The sequence below is a fragment of the Rutilus rutilus genome, assembly GCF_951802725.1.
Source record: "Rutilus rutilus genome assembly, chromosome: 11".
Taxonomy (NCBI): Eukaryota; Metazoa; Chordata; class Actinopteri; order Cypriniformes; family Leuciscidae; genus Rutilus; species Rutilus rutilus.
In genome coordinates this window covers 42,105,476-42,112,697 of record NC_140216.1, presented here as the reverse complement: position 1 = coordinate 42,112,697, position 7,222 = coordinate 42,105,476, and positions in this window count along the sequence as shown.

Genomic DNA, 7,222 nt, shown 5'->3' with positions numbered 1-7,222 from the left:
TCAGTGTGTCAGAAATATGGGGGGAACAGAATCCGACGGCAAAAAGAAAAACAGTTGTCAGAATCCGTTCCCCCACTCCCATTATGAGAGGTGTTCATGTAATGGCTTAAAAAATGCTGATTCTATTTTGTGTGTGGATGGAGCTTAACTTGCAACAGTTTAAAGAATATATTTTTTGCCTTTTATTATGATAGGAAAGTATAGTATCAAGAAAGTTCGATGACCCGGGACTTGAACTCGGGTCGCCCCAATATTGTCAGGGGACTGACCACTAGGCTATTGAGGCTAGCTAAATGCTACAATTTAATAAATATTAGAACCTTATTGTGTAAGAAACATAGGGGGAACGGAATCCGACGGCAAAAAAACAGCCGTCGGAATCCGTTCCCCCACTCCCATTATGAGAGGTGTTGATGTAATGGCTTAAAAAATGCTGATTCTATTTTTGTGAGTGTATGGAGCTTAAACAGCATCAATTTGATAAATATAAGAACCTCAGTGTGTCAGAAATATGGGGGGAACAGAATCCGACGGCAAAAAGAAAAACAGTTGTCAGAATCTGTTCCCCCACTCCCATTATGAGAGGTGTTGATGTAATGGCTTAAAAAATGCTGATTCTATTTTGTGTGTGGATGGAGCTTAACTTGCAACAGTTTAAAGAATATATTTTTTGCCTTTTATTATGATAGGAAAGTATAGTATCAAGAAAGTTCGATGACCCGGGACTTGAACTCGGGTCGCCCCAAAGCTAAAAAGAAATATTGTCAGGGGACTGACCACTAGGCTATTGAGGCTAGCAAAATGCTGCAATTTAATAAATATTAGAACCTTATTGTGTAAGAAACATAGGGGGAACGGAATCCGACGGCAAAAAAACAGCTGTCGGAATCCGTTCCCCCACTCCCATTATGAGAGCTGTTGATGTAATGGCTTAAAAAATGCTGATTCTATTTTTATGAGTGTATGGAGCTTAAACAGAATCAATTTGATAAATATAAGAACCTCAGTGTGTCAGAAATATGGGGGGAACAGAATCCGACGGCAAAAAGAAAAACAGTTGTCAGAATCCGTTCCCCCACTCCCATTATGAGAGGTGTTCATGTAATGGCTTAAAAAATGCTGATTCTATTTTGTGTGTGGATGGAGCTTAACTTGCAACAGTTTAAAGAATATATTTTTTGCCTTTTATTATGATAGGAAAGTATAGTATCAAGAAAGTTCGATGACCCGGGACTTGAACTCGGGTCGCCCCAAAGCTAAAAAGAAATATTGTCAGGGGACTGACCACTAGGCTATTGAGGCTAGCAAAATGCTGCAATTTAATAAATATTAGAACCTTATTGTGTAAGAAACATAGGGGGAACAGAATCCGACGGCAAAAAAACAGCTGTCGGAATCCGTTCCCCCACTCCCATTATGAGAGATGTTGATGTAATGGCTTAAAAAATGCTGATTCTATTTTTGTGAGTGTATGGAGCTTAAACAGCATCAATTTGATAAATATAAGAACCTCAGTGTGTCAGAAACATAGGGGGAACGGAATCCGACGGCAAAAAAACAGCTGTCGGAATCCGTTCCCCCACTCCCATTATGAGAGGTGTTGACGTAATGGCTTAAAAAATGCTGATTCTATTTTGTGTGTGGATGGAGCTTAACTTGCAACAGTTTAAAGAATATATTTTTTGCCTTTTATTATGATAGGAAAGTATAGTATCAAGAAAGTTCGATGACCCGGGACTTGAACTCGGGTCGCCCCAAAGCTAAAAAGAAATATTGTCAGGGGACTGACCACTAGGCTATTGAGACTAGCAAAATGTAACAATTTAATAAATATTAGAACCTTATTGTGTAAGAAACATAGGGGGAACGGAATCCGACGGCAAAAAACAGCCGTCGGAATCCGTTCCCCCACTCCCATTATGAGAGGTGTTGATGTAATGGCTTAAAAAATGCTGATTCTATTTTTGTGAGTGTATGGAGCTTAAACAGCATCAATTTGATAAATATAAGAACCTCAGTGTGTCAGAAATATGGGGGGAACAGAATCCGACGGCAAAAAGAAAAACAGTTGTCAGAATCCGTTCCCCCACTCCCATTATGAGAGGTGTTGATGTAATGGCTTAAAAAATGCTGATTCTATTTTTTGTGTGGATGGAGCTTAACTTGCAACAGTTTAAAGAATATATTTTTTGCCTTTTATTATGATAGGAAAGTATAGTATCAAGAAAGTTCGATGACCCGGGACTTGAACTCGGGTCGCCCCAAAGCTAAAAAAAAATATTGTCAGGGGACTGACCACTAGGCTATTGAGGCTAGGTAAATGCTACAATTTAATAAATATTAGAACCTTATTGTGTAAGAAACATAGGGGGAACGGAATCCGACGGCAAAAAAACAGCCGTCGGAATCCGTTCCCCCACTCCCATTATGAGAGGTGTTGATGTAATGGCTTAAAAAATGCTGATTCTATTTTTATGAGTGTATGGAGCTTAAACAGCATCAATTTGATAAATATAAGAACCTCAGTGTGTCAGAAATATGGGGGGAACAGAATCCGACGGCAAAAAGAAAAACAGTTGTCAGAATCCGTTCCCCCACTCCCATTATGAGAGGTGTTGATGTAATGGCTTAAAAAAATGCTGATTCTATTTTGTGTGTGGATGGAGCTTAACTTGCAACAGTTTAAAGAATATATTTTTTGCCTTTTATTATGATAGGAAAGTATAGTATCAAGAAAGTTCGATGACCCGGGACTTGAACTCGGGTCGCCCCAAAGCTAAAAAAAAATTGTCAGGGGACTGACCACTAGGCTATTGAGGCTAGCTAAATGCTACAATTTAATAAATATTAGAACCTTATTGTGTAAGAAACAAAGGGGGAACGGAATCCGACGGCAAAAAAACAGCCGTCGGAATCCGTTCCCCCACTCCCATTATGAGAGCTGTTGATGTAATGGCTTAAAAAATGCTGATTCTATTTTGTGTGTGGATGGAGCTTAACTTGCAACAGTTTAAAGAATATATTTTTTGCCTTTTATTATGATAGGAAAGTATAGTATCAAGAAAGTTCGATGACCCGGGACTTGAACTCGGGTCGCCCCAAAGCTAAAAAGAAATATTGTCAGGGGACTGACCACTAGGCTATTGAGGCTAGCAAAATGCAACAATTTAATTAATATTAGAACCTTATTGTGTAAGAAACATAGGGGGAACGGAATCCGACGGCAAAAAAACAGCTGTCGGAATCCGTTCCCCCACTCCCATTATGAGAGGTGTTGATGTAATGGCTTAAAAAATGCTGATTCTATTTTTGTGAGTGTATGGAGCTTAAACAGCATCAATTTGATAAATATAAGAACCTCAGTGTGTCAGAAATATGGGGGGAACAGAATCCGACGGCAAAAAGAAAAACAGTTGTCAGAATCCGTTCCCCCACTCCCATTATGAGAGGTGTTCATGTAATGGCTTAAAAAATGCTGATTCTATTTTGTGTGTGGATGGAGCTTAACTTGCAACAGTTTAAAGAATATATTTTTTGCCTTTTATTATGATAGGAAAGTATAGTATCAAGAAAGTTCGATGACCCGGGACTTGAACTTGGGTCGCCCCAAAGCTAAAAAGAAATATTGTCAGGGGACTGACCACTAGGCTATTGAGGCTAGCAAAATGCAACAATTTAATTAATATTAGAACCTTATTGTGTAAGAAACATAGGGGGAACGGAATCCGACGGCAAAAAAACAGCTGTCGGAATCCGTTCCCCCACTCCCATTATGAGAGCTGTTGATGTAATGGCTTAAAAAATGCTGATTCTATTTTTATGAGTTTATGGAGCTTAAACAGAATCAATTTGATAAATATAAGAACCTCAGTGTGTCAGAAATATGGGGGGAACAGAATCCGACGGCAAAAAGAAAAACAGTTGTCAGAATCCGTTCCCCCACTCCCATTATGAGAGGTGTTCATGTAATGGCTTAAAAAATGCTGATTCTATTTTGTGTGTGGATGGAGCTTAACTTGCAACAGTTTAAAGAATATATTTTTTGCCTTTTATTATTATAGGAAAGTATAGTATCAAGAAAGTTCGATGACCCGGGACTTGAACTCGGGTCGCCCCAAAGCTAAAAATAAATATTGTCGGGGACTGACCACTAGGCTATTGAGGCTAGCAAAATGTTATAATTTAATAAATATTAGAACCTTATTGTGTAAGAAACATAGGGGTAACGGAATCCGACGGCAAAAAAACAGCTGTCGGAATCCGTTCCCCCACTCCCATTATGAGAGGTGATGATGTAATGGCTTAAAAAATGCTGATTCTATTTTTTGTGTGGATGGAGCTTAACTTGCCACAGTTTAAAGAATATATTTTTTGCCTTTTATTATGATAGGAAAGTATAGTATCAAGAAAGTTCGATGAACCGGGACTTGAACTCGGGTCGCCCCAAAGCTAAAAAAAAATTGTCAGGGGACTGACCACTAGGCTATTGAGGCTAGCTAAATGCTACAATTTAATAAATATTAGAACCTTATTGTGTAAGAAACATAGGGGGAACGGAATCCGACGGCAAAAAAACAGCTGTCGGAATCCGTTCCCCCACTCCCATTATGAGAGGTGTTGATGTAATGGCTTAAAAAATGCTGATTCTATTTTGTGTGTGGATGGAGCTTAACTTGCAACAGTTTAAAGAATATATTTTTTGCCTTTTATTATGATAGGAAAGTATAGTATCAAGAAAGTTCGATGACCCGGGACTTGAACTCGGGTCGCCCCAATATTGTCAGGAGACTGACCACTAGGCTATTGAGGCTAGCTAAATGCTACAATTTAATAAATATTAGAACCTTATTGTGTAAGAAACATAGGGGGAACGGAATCCGACGGCAAAAAAACAGCCGTCGGAATCCGTTCCCCCACTCCCATTATGAGAGGTGTTGATGTAATGGCTTAAAAAATGCTGATTCTATTTTTGTGAGTGTATGGAGCTTAAACAGCATCAATTTGATAAATATAAGAACCTCAGTGTGTCAGAAATATGGGGGGAACAGAATCCGACGGCAAAAAGAAAAACAGTTGTCAGAATCCGTTCCCCCACTCCCATTATGAGAGGTGTTGATGTAATGGCTTAAAAAATGCTGATTCTATTTTTGTGAGTGTATGGAGCTTAAACAGCATCAATTTGATAAATATAAGAACCTCAGTGTGTCAGAAATATGGGGGGAACAGAATCCGACGGCAAAAAGAAAAACAGTTGTCAGAATCTGTTCCCCCACTCCCATTATGAGAGGTGTTGATGTAATGGCTTAAAAAATGCTGATTCTATTTTGTGTGTGGATGGAGCTTAACTTGCAACAGTTTAAAGAATATATTTTTTGCCTTTTATTATGATAGGAAAGTATAGTATCAAGAAAGTTCGATGACCCGGGAATTGAACTCGGGTCGCCCCAAAGCTAAAAAAAAATATTGTCAGGGGACTGACCACTAGGCTATTGAGGCTAGCAAAATGCTGCAATTTAATAAATATTAGAACCTTATTGTGTAAGAAACATAGGGGGAACGGAATCCGACGGCAAAAAAACAGCTGTCGGAATCCGTTCCCCCACTCCCATTATGAGAGCTGTTGATGTAATGGCTTAAAAAATGCTGATTCTATTTTTATGAGTGTATGGAGCTTAAACAGAATCAATTTGATAAATATAAGAACCTCAGTGTGTCAGAAATATGGGGGGAACAGAATCCGACGGCAAAAAGAAAAACAGTTGTCAGAATCCGTTCCCCCACTCCCATTATGAGAGGTGTTCATGTAATGGCTTAAAAAATGCTGATTCTATTTTGTGTGTGGATGGAGCTTAACTTGCAACAGTTTAAAGAATATATTTTTTGCCTTTTATTATGATAGGAAAGTATAGTATCAAGAAAGTTCGATGACCCGGGACTTGAACTCGGGTCGCCCCAAAGCTAAAAAAAAATATTGTCAGGGGACTGACCACTAGGCTATTGAGGCTAGCAAAATGCTGCAATTTAATAAATATTAGAACCTTATTGTGTAAGAAACATAGGGGGAACAGAATCCGACGGCAAAAAAACAGCTGTCGGAATCCGTTCCCCCACTCCCATTATGAGAGCTGTTGATGTAATGGCTTAAAAAATGCTGATTCTATTTTTATGAGTGTATGGAGCTTAAACAGAATCAATTTGATAAATATAAGAACCTCAGTGTGTCAGAAATATGGGGGGAACAGAATCCGACGGCAAAAAGAAAAACAGTTGTCAGAATCCGTTCCCCCACTCCCATTATGAGAGGTGTTCATGTAATGGCTTAAAAAATGCTGATTCTATTTTGTGTGTGGATGGAGCTTAACTTGCAACAGTTTAAAGAATATATTTTTTGCCTTTTATTATGATAGGAAAGTATAGTATCAAGAAAGTTCGATGACCCGGGACTTGAACTCGGGTCGCCCCAAAGCTAAAAATAAATATTGTCGGGGACTGACCACTAGGCTATTGAGGCTAGCAAAATGCAACAATTTAATAAATATTAGAACCTTATTGTGTAAGAAACATAGGGGGAACGGAATCCGACGGCAAAAAACAGCCGTCGGAATCCGTTCCCCCACTCCCATTATGAGAGGTGTTGATGTAATGGCTTAAAAAATGCTGATTCTATTTTTGTGAGTGTATGGAGCTTAAACAGCATCAATTTGATAAATATAAGAACCTCAGTGTGTCAGAAATATGGGGGGAACAGAATCCGACGGCAAAAAGAAAAACAGTTGTCAGAATCCGTTCCCCCACTCCCATTATGAGAGGTAATGATGTAATGGCTTAAAAAAATGCTGATTCTATTTTTTGTGTGGATGGAGCTTAACTTGCCACAGTTTAAAGAATTTTTTTTTTGCCTTTTATTATGATAGGAAAGTATAGTATCAAGAAAGTTCGATGACCCGGGACTTGAACTCGGGTCGCCCCAAAGCTAAAAAGAAATATTGTCAGGGGACTGACCACTAGGCTATTGAGGCTAGGAAAATGTTACAATTTAATAAATATTAGAACCTTATTGTGTAAGAAACATAGGGGGAACGGAATCCGACGGCAAAAAAACAGCTGTCGGAATCCGTTCCCCCACTCCCATTATGAGAGGTGTTGATGTAACGGCTTAAAAAATGCTGATTCTATTTTGTGTGTGGATGGAGCTCAACTTGCACCAGTTTAAAGAATATAT